Consider the following 13,980-nt stretch of genomic DNA (forward strand, 5'->3'; position numbering starts at 1 on the left):
CGACCCTGTGTCATGTGTGCACATGGCTGTGTAGGCGTGTGGCTGTGTGTGACTGTGACCCTGTTTTGTGTGCACACATGACTGTCTAGGCATGCGGCTGTGTGTGACTGCGACTGTGTCATGTGTGCACACATGGCTGTGTAGTCATGTGGTTGTGTGTGTGACTGCAACTGTGTCATGTGTGCAGATGGCTGTGTAGGCGTGTGGTTGTATGACTGCGACCGTTTCGTGTGCACACATGGCTGTGTAGGCATGTGTCATGTGTGACTGTGACCCTGTGTCACGTGTGCACATACAGCAGTGTAGGCGTGTGGTGTGTGTGTGACTGCGACCCTATGTCATGTGCACACATGGCAGTGTAGGTGTGTGGCTGTGTGACTGCGACTGTGTCATGTGCACACACGGCAGTGCAGGCGTGTGATGTGTATGTGACTGCGACCCTGTGTCACGTGTGCACACATGGCTGTGTAGGCGTGTGGCTGTGTGTGTGACTGCGACTGTGTCATGTGCACACGTGGCTGTGTAGGAGTGTGTGGGTGCATGTGTGTGCATGTACGCATCAAGGCTTGATAGGGACACTTTAAAATAGCAACAGTGGGCTGGGCATGGTGGCTTACGCCTGTAATCTCAGCACGTTGGGAGGCCAAGGCGGGCAGATCACGAGGTCAGGAGTTCGAGACTAGCCTAGCCAACATAGTGAAACCCCATCTCTACTAAAAATACAAAAATTAGCCAGGCGCGGTGGCGGACACCTGTAATCCCAGTTACTCAGGAGTCTGAGGCAGGAGAATCACTTGAACCTGGGAGGCGGAGATTGCAGTGAGCTGAGATCACGCCACTGCACTCCAACCTGGGTGACAGAGCAAGACTCCATCTCGCAACAGTGTTAGCCCTTGGTGGGAAATTTTAGGTAGTTTTTTTGTTTTTTGTTTTTTTTACTTTTTATGCTTTTGAGTCTTTTCCAGATTTCTCCCAAAAGGTATACACAGCTTTAAAATCAGGATTGTTACTAAAATTTTTTAAGAGGGGGTGTGATCTTGGCTCACTGCAGCCTCCGCCTCCCCGGTTCAGGTGATCCTCCCACCTCAGCCTCCTGAGTAGCTGGGATTACAGGCACGCACCACCATGCCCAGCTAATGTTTGTATTTTTTGTAGAGACAAGGGTCTCCCTATGTTGCCCAGGCTGGTCTCAAACTCCTGGGCTCAAGTGATCCGCCCACCTCAGCCTCCCAAAGTGCTGGGATTCCAGGCGTGAGCCACCACGCCTGGTCTATTAAAAAGTTTGAATGTCTGAGGCCTTCATGGTTGCCGCGAACACAGCCAGGCCTGAGGTCAGTGAGTGCTGTGCGTCTCCTGCACGTGGGGCTGTCGGGCGCCTGCCTTGGAGGACGAGGAGGACATGGCACGCGAGAGGCCGGCAGCTGGGGAGGTCAGAGCTGGGCCCAGGCCTGCGTGTCCATCTACGCGTTGCCCCCTGCCCCCTGCACCGCCCCTGGAGGCCCTTCTCCTCCTCTCCCCTCCTCCCCTCCCACCCCAGGCCCTGCTTTTCCCTGGCACCCTTACTCAGACCTCACCCAGCCCCACCCTGAGCCAGGCGTGGGGGTCCCGGGGCTCCAAGCTACCAGGCTGTGTGGACAGCCCCTCTCCTCAGGAATCCCCGTGGCCACCCCAGCTGTGTCCAGGGCTGGAACCAGAGCCTGCTCAGGTAGGAGGGACACAGCGCCAGGGGCCGGTCAGGGGCGGCGACAATGGAGTGCATGGCACAACCCACTATAGGGGTTGAGTGCCCCGCTGGGGATTTCAGCAAAAGTCGTTTCCGCCCTGAAAGCAAGAGTAAGATCCCAGCTCTAACAGGTCCTAGTTGACATTGTCCACGGCTGGCTGCCCCCAGCACCACAGCTCTGCTGTGCCCACGGCCCTGACCACTGCCAGGCCCCCCTGGACCCTCCCTGCAATGCCCCCTGGACCCTCCCCACAAGGCCCCCCACTTCCCCGCAAGGCTTCCCAGGCCCCTCCCCACAAGGCCCCCCACCCCCGCTGCAAGGCCCCCTGGACTCTCTCCGCGAGGCCACGTCCCTGCTGCAGGCCGTTGGCAGGTGTTGTTGGTTCCAGCACTCCTTACAAATGGGAGCCTGCAGCCTGCGGTCCTGCATGTCCAGACTCCTGTAGTTTGCAGCACAGCTCCCTCCCTTCTGCTGCTGGGGCCTGGCCGAGGGATCACTGCCCCTGCCGAGGGGCGGCTGTCTGGGTCCAGCCCTGGGTGGGCAGTCGCTAAGGAAGTTGCTGTGAACGCTGCTGCCTCAGCCTCTGCTTTCGTTTGCCCTGGGTAGAACCCAGGGGCAGAATCACTGGGCCGGTGGAAGCTGTCTCGCTGTCTCCCTGTCTCCCTGTTCCACAAAGCAGCTTCAGCCATGCTGTGGACGCTCACCAGCAAGGGACGGGCCCTCCCGTTGCCCCCCTGCAAGCACCTAGAATTTACTGGATATTAGGTGCACTTGGGAAAGGAATTTCTTTTCATAAAAGGTGACCGAAAATCCCTCTGTGAGACACTGACTCTGCTGGATAGGAGGTTTTGTAAATTTGGGTTTGGTCTATGGGGTAAATGGTAGGGTGTGTGCTGGAGAGGCCTTTGCTGTGTGGGGTGTGCAGCTCCCCTGGAAGGCCCTGGGCAGCAGAGCAGCCAGGATGGGGCCCCCGTCTGCATCAGGATAGGGGCTGGGTTCCAGCACTGTCATATCCCCCCACCATGCCCACCCCTGCTACCCCCAACCCACACCCTCAGCTGCTTCAGCCCAGAGCAAAAATGGCGAGGGAGAAGGTGTCCTGGGCAGGCCTTGGTCCCAAGAACAAGGCAGCGGACAGTCCATGCCTGGGGGGGTGAAGGAATGCATGAATGAACTGTGTCCCCGGCTGGGAGTGGATGTCTGGCGGCAGGTGCCTGCGGAGGGTGATGGGTTTGCCAGGCGCCCTCACAGACTGCCCCACGTCTGGTCTGTCTCCAGGTGGCTCTGGCGTGGCTGGGGTTTGGTTTCTGATCGCCACTTCCTGACCAGGGCTGCTGCAGGGCAGTGGGGGTGAACGCCACGTTCCCCAAACTGGCCTCAAGTCCAAAGGGGCTTTTTCAGACACCCCCAGGTCCCACCCTCTCGCCTTCCCAATAGTGAGCGTGGAGAACATGTTTTTGGTGTCCACGGGGGGAGGGTGGGGTGCACTGGCGCGTGGACACAGGAGTCTCAAGGCCCCAAGCCGCACTTCACGTGAGTTATTCCTCAACAAAGCAGCACCTGCCATTTAGAGCTGCTGAGTTCCCAGGCATTCCAGGAACAGCGTGCTTCAGGAAGTGGCTCGCACCTCCAACCAGCAGGCTCCGCTGTTTACCTGCCCGGGCGCTCTCTGCTGTGGGAGGCCGTCCCCGTGGAATGGACGTCAAGGCGGCCCGCCGCTGCGGGTGGCAGAAGTGACTGCGCTTGTGGGGTGAGGCGGCCCTGGCCGGGGAGGACGGCTGGAGCTGCTTGGCAAAGACTTGTGCTCTTCCTGCCCTGAACCTGCACAGCATCACAGGGGCGCTCCTGGCCACCCGGAGGGTCAGCCCCTTTCTGCCCCTAGGAAAGCACTCAGTGCAACCCATGCTGTCTGGCACCTTCCCTCATCACTCACAAGGGCAGGTTTTTCCATCTGAATTCCAGACAGATGACAGTCCCGGCTGGAAGCGAGGCTGCCAAGGCCAACAGCCAGGCTGTTCCAGACTCCGGCTTTTCCCAGGCCGAGTGCCCAGCCCCATGCAGGGGTCAGGGGAGGCCAGTTCTCCTGGGACTGACCCAGGCCTCAGAGGTGTCGTGTGCCCCAAGCCACCAGGACAAGTGCACAGGCTGGCACTGGCCCAAGGCTGGGCAGCTCTGGCCTGTCACTTTTGCCCACCTGTAGCCAAGGAGACCCAGGCTGGGAGGGCCTGGGGGGTGAGTCAGGTCAGAGCAGGACACAGCCCCAACGGTCAGCGGCCTGGAGACTCCGGTCCAAGCCCCAGCCCCCTCTCTGCCCTCCCCATGTGGGGCCCCTGCAGATCCCACTGCCAGCTAGGCCTGGGATCTCCCTGTCACCTCCAGCCAGCCCAAGGGGACCTCCTGGCAAGCCCCCCCACCCCCGCTTCCCTGAAGCCCACAGCAACCCACAGGCCGAGCGGCCTGGGCTGGGCTGTTGGGTATTTCATGGCCCCGACGGCAGCCCCCTTGGCAGAGCCCACCACTGGGCTGCTCTCCAACCGAGTCCTCTCCTGTTTCACAGCTAGGGTACCTCAGCTCGAGGGACCACCCAGGCCGTGCCTGGGGCCCAGTGCTGGGAATCCCTGGAGTGGACACATGCAGGTGCCTGGGACTGATGGGTCCTCACAGGACGTCGGGCCGGGCTCCGTCCGTCCAGGTGGCCTCCAGCACCCCACAGCGTGTTAAAAACACATAGCTGTGTCTCACTCCAGAACTAGAAGTCAGCAAGAAACCGGAGCTGCTGCCCCCCTGCCCTTCGGCCAGACCTGGCCACCCTGAACCAAAATTCCTCTCGGGGGCTGGGAGCCAGGCCAGGGCTGGGCCTGGGGCCTGATGGGGAGGGGCTATCTCTGTCCCCAGGCTCTCCTCCCCCATCCTCCCTCCACCTTCCCCTGGCCTCTAGTGTGCGGCCATCTGCATGCCAGGCCGGGCAGCTGGGGGCCAGGAGCCTTCTCCCTGGGACGCTGCTAAGAGGCAGTCCTGGGGGGTGTGGATTCAGGGGTGGAGGGAGGGGCCCAAGGAGAGGCAGGAGCCAGCGTACCCACCTCACTATGGACAGGACTCCAGGGCCAGCAGGCGTGAGCATGGGAAGGGGGCTGGGCAGACAGCGAGGTAGGGATGCCAGCAAGGTCTGATCCGGGCTGAGGAGTCTAGGCTCCCCTCTGAGGGCCGCATGCTCCAGAGCCCTGAACACGGCGTGGCCACCCAGGGAGGGCCCAGCACAGGGAGGTGGCCACACACGCCAGCCGAAATGAAGATGCAGGGCAGGACTGGCTAGCAGGAGGGCTTGGGTGCGGGGTCCCAGAGCCGAGGGGCATGTGGGGACAGTGAGCCCGGCCTGGCCTCACAAGGGGCTATGGAGGAAGGAAAGCCCAGGCAGGGCCTGTCAGGGGCCCGAGCACCTGCCCTGGTCTCCAGCCACAGACCCTCCCCTGCCCTCTAGGCAGGGCGTGCTGGCAGGTGGGGTGGGGCAAGCCCCCGGGGGTGGGCCACCGGAGGGGCTGCTGGGACCCTGGGGTCCGTGAGGGAGTGGCTGCTGCCTGGCATTGCCCTAAGCCGGCCAGGACCTGATCCAACGCCTACACTGGGGCTGGGAGCAGACAGGAAGGACAGAGACACACGGAGAAGGGGCCCAGACCACGAAGAAAGAAGGTGCGTCTTGGCAGGGTGTGGCTGGCTCCCAGGACGCTAGACAGGAGCCACGGGGCCCCTTCCTGGGGAGGAAGGTGCAGCCATGCAAAGTGAGTCCAGGGGACGGCGAGGGGCCCGACCCGCTCTTCTCCTGAAACTCGGATATTTCCAGTATGTGTCGGGCGTCCCCAGGAACGACACGGAGATGGACTGGCTTGCGGGGGACCCCCACGCCCTCTTCCGCCACACGAGGAGCCTCGGTATCCATTTTCACTGCTGCGGGCACAGGGGCCGCCTCCTCCGCCCATCCTCATCTGCTGTTCCTGTTTCGTGCTCTTCCTGCCTCGTGCTTTGTTGATGCTCCGCAAAAGAAGGAAATTCTTGCTTTTGCCCGAATATATTTCTTTGTCCAAGTACCTCTGTGCTTATCATGAATACTATAAGTAGCCAAGAATGAAAATCAAACTAATAATTTACGTATTTCAAAAACACTGTAACCCATAACAAACCCAACACCCACTTTCTTCAAATGCATTTATCCATTAGACGTGGCGAGAAGCCGGCGACATCGTCATTTACTCCAAGGTGACAGGATCAGGTTTCCATGCAGCATTTCCCACCTGCCCTGACCGTGACCACAGCCACGGACCCTCCGGAAAGTCAAGACTGGGAGAAGCTCAAGGGTGGCCCAGGCTCAGGCGACTTCCCACCCAGGATGGGGCCCACCGGCCCAACCCAGAGAGCGTCCGTGAAGCAGCCGGCCCCGCGAGGACAGCTTTGTCCACAACCGGAGGTGAGCCTCATCCTCCCAGATCCATGGAGTCCTTCAGAATCGTGCCTCGCTCCAGTGTCCCACGTCAGAGGCCATGGGAGGGCGCAGGAGCCTCAGGGTTCCTGCCCCACCTGCCCAGAGCCTGCAGCCCTGACCAAGGAGGGCTCCCCATACACGGGCAGAAGCTGTGGACCCAGGGAGCCTAACCCACACCGTCCTCCGCATGTGGCCCGTGGCCCCAATAGCCTTGAGAAGGCCCGTGGTACAGGAGGGGCCCTGGGCAAACTGAGGTGCGGCCCCCAAGTCCCCCGCACCCAGGGGTCACCATGCCTCAGCTGGCCTCACGCCCACTCCTTCCCAGGGCCCAGGAACGCTGCCCCTTTCTTTATCAATTCCCAGATCAGCTCCCGGGCCACAGGTGGGGCCTCCTCCAGTCAGAGGTACCTGTGCCAGGGGCTGGGGAACATGGATCTATGCCAGACAGGCTGAGGGAGGAGGGACCAAGGCAGGAGGGGCCTAGGGAGGAAGGGCCCAGGGCTCTCCCCAGGCAGCTGGGTCAGGGCATCCAGGAGAGCCTGGCTTCAACACCACTCAGGGTGGGCGGCCGTCCCCCTCCCAGGAAGGTGCCCAAACCCCTGGACAGTCACCTTGAGGTGGCTGTGGGCAGAAACTGGGCTTGGCCTGCCCTCCCTGCCAGCCACCCCACCCAGGCCTCTCCACAGCTGGTCTATTCGGGGCTCCTCTGACCACCACTTTATTTTTATATTTTTAAGATGGAGTCTCACTCTGTTACCCAGGCTGGAGTGCAGTGGCACGATCTTGGCTCATTGCAACCTCTGCCCCCCGGGTTCAAGCGATTCTCCTGCCTCAGCCTCCCCAGTAGCTGGGATTATAGGCTTGCACCACCACGCCTGGCTAATTTGTTTTTGTATTTTTAGTAGAGACGGGGTTTCGCTATGTTGGCCAGGCTGGTCTTGAGCTCCTGACCTCAAGTTATCCTCCCGCCTCGGCTTCCCACAGTGCTGAGATTACAGGTGTGAGCCACTGCACCCAGCCTGACCATCAGTTTAATGCCAGGGCAAAGGGGGAGGAGGAGACCTAGCCTCGACCCAGCAGAAGGCCCACGGGAGCCGGAATAGCGACGCCAAGAGCCTCCTTGGTGAGGACACTCGGACTCTGGCCCTCGGGATGCTGGCCACTGACAGGGCCGAGCCTGGCGTGGTGGGGCCGTGGTGCCCATGGTGATTTGTGGGCCAGCAGCATTGGGGGTGCATGCAGGGCTGTGGGAACAGCAGATGTTCACCTCCACCTGAATCCAGCAGAACTCCCACCCACCCCAAAGGACCCCGTTGCTGCCTCCAGAGCCGCCACTCAGGGACCCTTCTCCAAAGCTGATGCGGTTTGCTGATGCCGAGACCCCAGTGGAAGCTGCTGGCCCCAAGTTTGTCCCCATTTATGGCTGATGCTTTAGCCAGTCTTTGATGGGCTGGGGGATTGCTGAACCCGGACGAGGCCTGGGTGGATGAGTCCCGTCCGTTCACAGATGGGGACTTGCGCCCCGTCCTGCTGGGTCCCTTTCCTGAGGGAGGGGCTGGCCTCCAGCTCAGGCTCCCAGGCCTACAGCCCAAGCACACGCGATGCTGGAGAAGTGAAAAGCTGGTTCCCTCCATTTACTCACGGATGAAAAGATTAACACATCAGCAAATCAGAATCGGAGAATTCCTAAGGCACTCTGTGCAACGGGAGCGGGTGGACGTGGGGGCGGGTGCACAACTGGCGCGGCTGCCTCCACACGGGCCCTCCTGAAGTCACCTTGGCCCGGCTGCCGGCTACGGGAACGCTGGGTCCTCAATGCCATGGTCGGGGTTGCAGCTGAAGGCGATGGTGATGGCGTAACGGGTGCCCCAGTGGACCTTCTCCACGCGGTGCAGGTTCTCGGACCCCGAGGTGAAGAAGGAGACGCGACCTGGGAGAGAAGACAGAGAGGAGACCATGAGCCACCCCACGGCCATGGCCTTCAGAGGGTCTGCGGTCGCCCGAAAGAGCAACTATAACCAACCAACACAGCCAACCAGGCAGGCTGGAGAAATCGCCCCTCTGGGGAACTGCTTCTGCAGGAAGCAGGAGGAGCTGGAGAAACAAACTCAGCAATGCTCAGGGGACCTGTGGCGGAGGAGGGGACCCTGGGGCCAGCAGGGACTCTGTGGTGGGCAGGACAGAGGAAGGAGCTGCAGACGAGGCCACCACTGGCTCCAGTCACCCCAGGCCATTTGATCTCCTCAGCTCTCATGGGCCTTCCAGGTCTGACACTTTAGGATCTTACTTCTAATCACAGGTTGAGAACAAAAACCAAGCCCTGGGGGTGTTCTAACAAAGAATCAGGAAAGACAAGTCCAACTCGCAAACACCTCTCTGGCTCCCTTCAAGGGGTGATAGAGATGACGCCTGAACAGGCAGCTTCCACCGCAGCAACCAGGGTCCAGGGCCTGAGAGGTCCTGGAGGCAGGGGCCTATCTCAAGAGACTCAGTTCATTTGCCTTAATATGGAAGTGGCGCTGCCTACCCCACTGCCCCACTGTAGAGTTTTTGCGGTAAAGCGTTCACTGCTGGACACAGCCATCGACCGTCACCAAGCGGGAAGCAAGGGGCGTTGAGACTCAGAGGACACCGTGCTCCCTGACGTGGCTCCTGACATCCTGTGACAATTTCGTTCCCCTTCAGAGGTTACCGCTGGAAACGCAATTCTTTCCTTTCACATTTGCAAACTTGATTCCATCTTTGAAAGGGGAGAGAAGTCCATCCCGGGTGTGCAGGGCATTCTAGCTTCAAGAGGGAGTCGTACTGTGCCCGGAAATAGCGGAGCAAAAGAAATCACGTGGATGCAGTGGACGCCTCTTAATGGAGGCTGGGAAGCGCCCTGGGATGCAGGCAAGGCTGCCGATCTTTCCTGGACCGTGTGGGCCACCTCCAGATATGCAGGACACGTCCTTTTCCAGGTCGGCTGGAATCAGGGCACCTTCTGACCTTACACTTCTAAAGGACACATTGTCCTTGGTTTCTTCCAGCTTCAATCAAGCCTGAGACATCGGAACAAGCAGGCAGGCCCGTCTGTGCACAGGGCCCAGCGGCTCGCGCCATTTGGGACCTCAGTCGCCCATGCTCGTCTGCTCTCTCTGCTCCCTGCTGCTGGCAGACGTGGTTCTCGGGAGGCTGCCAGCATTCAGTAAAAGGAGGGTGTCCGCTGGCCCTCTGGTGTTTCTGCACATCTTGCAAACAGAGGCACCAAAGGACAGGGGGAAGGATGGAGGGCGACTGAGCCTTGTGAGCTGTGGGAGGACACGAAACTCCCCGCCATCCACAATACTGAAGGCTCACACGGAGATGAGACCAATACGGGGCCAGAAAAGGACTTTGTTTTATTTTTTTTTTAGACAGTCTCGCTCTGTCACCCAGGCTGGAGTGCAGTGGCGCCATCTCGGCTCACTGCAAGCTCCACCTCCCAGGTTCACGCCATTCTCCTGCCTCAGCCTCCCGAGTAGCTGGGACTACAGGTGCCCGCCACCACGCCTGGCTAATTTTTTTTGTATTTTTAGTAGAGACGGGGTTTCACTGTGTTAGCCAGGACGGTCTTGATCTCCTGACCTCATGACCCACCTGTCTTGGCCTCCCAAAGTGCTGGGATTACAGACGTGAGCCACCATGCCCGGCCTAAGGTGCACTTTCTTTAGTAAATGACTATGAGATAGATTATCACCCGCTTCCTTAAAGCAGGACTCAGCACGGCAACCAGGGAATCAACAATAAGCAATGCTCTCAGGTTCCAGAATCCCATGTGTCTCTCCCCTCTCGGGCGGGTGGTGAGTCCCCGAAGGACACCTGACCCCAGCCTTTGCACCAGCAGCTTCACTGGCTCTCGGTTCATTAACTTCTTGGAACCCACAAGACATCATCTGGAAACAAAAACATCCTGGGGCACAGGACGGGGATTGTGTGGTAAAGGGTTGACTCCAGGGGTGGCGGTGCACACCCTGCATGCTCCAGAGAGAGGCCCAGCCTTTGCCCTGGCTCCTAGGAGGGACCTCTGAGCCCTCAGAACATCCTGCCTGATAGGAGAGCCTGTTTACTGGGGACCTAGGGCCACACCAGATGGTCCACACTGACAATGTGACTTATGGTGGGACGTGGGCCACAGAGCAGCAGCTCAGCATCCAGAGGGGCTGAGGACAGAGGCCAGCCATGCCTGCACCACCAGCCCCCCAGTAAAAACCCTGGACACCAAGGCTCGGCCGAGCGTCCCTGGTCAGTGACACCCCTGAATATCATCACACATCACTGGGGGAGAACTAAGAGCTGTTGACCCAACTCCTGGAGAAGATAGTGGGAAGCTCACACCTGGTCACTCCTCAACCTGCCCCACGGCCTCTCCCCTTGCTGGATTGTTTTTTGTTATTGTTTTTGTTTACACAGGGTTTGGTTCTGTTTCTCAGGCTGGAATGCAGTATGCAATGGTAGGATCTTGGCTCACTGCAACCTCCTCCTCCCAGGCTCAAGCAATCCTCCCATCTCAGCCTCCTGAGTAGCTGGGACTATAGGTGCGCGCCACCACACCCGGCTACTTTTTGTATTTTTTGTAGAGACAGGGTTTGACATCTTGGCCACGCTGGTCTTGAACTCCTGAGCTCAAACGATCCGCCTGCCTCAGCCTTCCAAGTGCTGGGATTACAGGTGTGAGCCGCCCCGCCCAGCCCCCTTGGTGGATTTTAATCCATTTCTTTTCACTGTAATAAACCACAGCCAAGGGTATAATGGTTTTGCTGATTTCTGTGAGTCCCAACAGTGAGTCACTGGACCTAAAGGTGGTCTTGGGAACCCCTGAGCACAGGACTCTGCCTTCCTCGATAAAGTTGCCCTACAAAGAAAACTGGCATTTGCCACTCATGGTAAGAACTGCGACATGGCTGCGCGTGGCGGCTCACGCCTGTCATCCCAGAACTTTGGGAGGCTGAGGCGGGCGGATCACGAGGTCAGGAGATTGAGACCATCCTGGTTAACATGGTGAAACCCCGTCTCTACTAAAAATACAAAAAATTATCTGGGCGTGGTGGCGGGCGCCTGTAGTCCCAGCTACTCGGGAGGCTGAGGCAGGAGAATGGCGTGAACCCGGGAGGCAGAGCTTGCAGTGAGCCAAGATCGCACCACTGCACCCCAGCCTGGGTGACAGAGCAAGACTCCATCTCAAAAAAAAAAAAAGTCACCAAATCACAGGTAAACACATAGATACACACAATTAGAGACCCATGCAGGAGACAGGTTTTAATTATCTGAAAGAAGATCGTGATACAAAATGTTTGACTCAAGTATGTATCATGCTTAAAATGACTAAGATCAAAATATGCTAAAAAGTTGTGTAATTTCGAGTCCCAGGAGGCTTTGGCTGCTTTGACTTCTCAAGAAAACGCCTGTCTTGTGCTCTGTGAGTTTTTCATTTTCCCACAAAACTGCTGTGACTGGGACTTCTGGGGTGAGGGCAGACAGGCTGGGCTCCTGCTTGCAGAGGCTGGACGTCCAAACCCTTCCCCTAATGCAGAGATGACTCAGAACAACTGACATGAAGGCAGAGAGAGTCCAGGACGCAGTCAGGCCAAACGCCCCCAGTCCACACCAGGGGAGACTGTGCCCAGGGCTGCGACACACATGGCCTGAAGCCAGCTGCAGGGAGTGGGCTTGGCCAGCCACTGGCTGCAGCAGGAACTGTCCAGCCTGTGGCCAGGGAGCAGCTGAGGGAGGCAGGATGGCAGGAAGTGGCCGGGCAGCTCAGGCCACCTGCCACAGGTAGTCATGGAAAGAGAGAGTCCCTCAAACTGAGCTTGCAAACTGAAGTCCTAAACTAACCTGAGAAAGGCAAGTACAAATAACAGGAATCTCAAAATAAACAAGCTGGAGATCTGAAAAGAGATAAAAGAAAAGTCCTGACTGTCACACAGTCCCTGGTCTGACTGAGCAGCCAGGCAGGAGGAACAACTGTGCCAAGAGGCCACACCATAGGTGAGGGCAGTACCCTGGGGACGGGTGAGGCAGCGGGGGCTGAGGGCGGTACCCTGGGGATGGGTGAGACAGCGGGGTGGGGGGGGGGGGTGAGGGCAGTACCCTGGGGGCGGGGGGGGGAGGGGGGGGGGGGGGTGAGGACAGTATCCTGGGGACGGGTGAGGCAGTATCCTGGGGAGGGTGGGCAGGGGGGTGAGGACAGTATCCTGGGGATGGGTGAGGCAGGGGGAGGGTGGAGGCAGTACCTGGGGACAGTCAGTATCCTGGGGACGGGTGAGGCAGCGGGGGCTGAGGACAGTATCCTGGGGATGGGTGAGGCAGCGGGGGGGGGGGTGAGGGCAGTACCCTGGGGACGGGTGAGGCAGCAGAGGGTGCCTGGGGACGGGTGAGGCAGCAGAGGGTGAGGGCAGTGCCCTGGGGATGGGTGAGGCAGCGGCGGGTGGATGGCGCTGGCACAGTCCAGAGGGCTCCCGGGCCTGTGCGAGTTTCGGCTGCATCTGGGGTCAGGGCCGTGGGCTCCACCTGAGGAGGCCCCTAACAGGGGTTCCTCCCTCCCCACACCCTCCCACCCCAGGACCTGGGCTTGTGTTACTCACAAGTTCAAGGAGCAGAGGATGACTGTCCGCTCGGCAAATGCTCACTGGCACTGCTGTGTCTGCACCAGGCTGGGCATGGCTGGGGCTCTGGGACTGCAAGGTCCAGCATGATGGGCTCTGAAGCCAGCACCGCAGAGCCACCCGGTGGGGTTCCCAGCCACCAGCGAGGAGGGCACTCGGTCACCGACACTGGGCTGGGGCCTCGTCTAATCTTAGGTCGCAAGTCTCTTTGAGAAGGGTACGGAGGTGAACGCACTCCAGCGGAGGAGGGAGGGGGACCCTGACCACCAAGGTGACACACACCAGGGAGAGAAATGGACGGCGCCTGTCAAGGTGATGCGCACCAGGGCATGGAGGGGAGCTCTGCCGCTGACTGACGGTGACCTCAGACATGTGGCCCCGTAGACACCGGCCTCCTGGGTGTTGGGACTGGCGCTAGACCTGGGAATCACTCAGCACCGGCCCGACACACAGCAGGTGCTCCATGAATGCAGCCTCGCTCCCAGGCGCGCCCCCCACACCCACGCCGCTTGCCTGAGCTGGGGACCCCACGCCCAGGCCCCGCCCACGCTTCCTACCAGCTCTTGGCTCCACCGTCTTGTTGGCGCCCTCCTCCATGAACACGAACCGCCCTCCGCCGAAGTCCTCCAGGTAGTCGGAGAGGTACAGCAGCGAGGTGTAGTCGAAGGAGCCGTAGGTCACCTGAGGGCAGAGCCGGGAGGAGGGGGCAGAATGGGCTCTCAGCATGCGGCCAGGGCAGGTGCTGCTTCTCTCTCTTATTTTTTATTTATTTTTTGAGACAGAGTCTCGCTCTATCGCCCAGGCTGGAGTGCAGTGGTGCAATCTTGGCTCACTGCAACCTCCGCCTCCCGGGTTCAAGCAATTCTCCTGCCTCAGCTTCCCGAGTAGCTGGGATTATAGGCACCCGCCACCACACCCAGCTAATTTTGTATTTGTAGTGGAGAGAGGGTTTCACCTTGTTGGTCAGGCTGGTCTCAAACTCTTGACCTCAGGTGATCCACCTGCCTTGGCCTCCCAAAGTGCTGGGATTATGGGCATAAGCCACGCACCCGGCCTCTTTTATTTATTTATTTATTTATTTATTTATTTATTTTTATTTATTTATTTTTTTTTTTTTTGGAGACGGAGTCTCGCTCTGTCGCCCAGGCTGGAGTGC

The 13,980-nt window shown here is 59.3% G+C and overlaps 2 long non-coding RNA genes across 2 annotated transcripts; both read right to left on the bottom strand.

Moving 5' to 3' along the window:
* Positions 1–5,868: 5,868 nt before the first annotated feature.
* LOC116483797 (uncharacterized) lies at positions 5,869–13,507 on the bottom strand. Its single transcript, XR_009210082.1, has 2 exons — positions 13,382–13,507; positions 5,869–8,128 (listed from the first exon to the last, which is right to left on the bottom strand). It is a non-coding gene; the product is annotated as an uncharacterized LOC116483797 (long non-coding RNA).
* Positions 11,461–13,278, bottom strand: LOC131381376 (uncharacterized). The gene is made up of 2 exons (XR_009210083.1): positions 12,804–13,278; positions 11,461–12,107 (listed from the first exon to the last, which is right to left on the bottom strand). It is a non-coding gene; the product is annotated as an uncharacterized LOC131381376 (long non-coding RNA).
* Positions 13,508–13,980: the final 473 nt, after the last annotated feature.

Source organism: Hylobates moloch, unplaced genomic scaffold (assembly GCF_009828535.3).
Source record: "Hylobates moloch isolate HMO894 unplaced genomic scaffold, HMol_V3 SCAFFOLD_15, whole genome shotgun sequence".
Classification (NCBI taxonomy): domain Eukaryota; kingdom Metazoa; phylum Chordata; class Mammalia; order Primates; family Hylobatidae; genus Hylobates; species Hylobates moloch.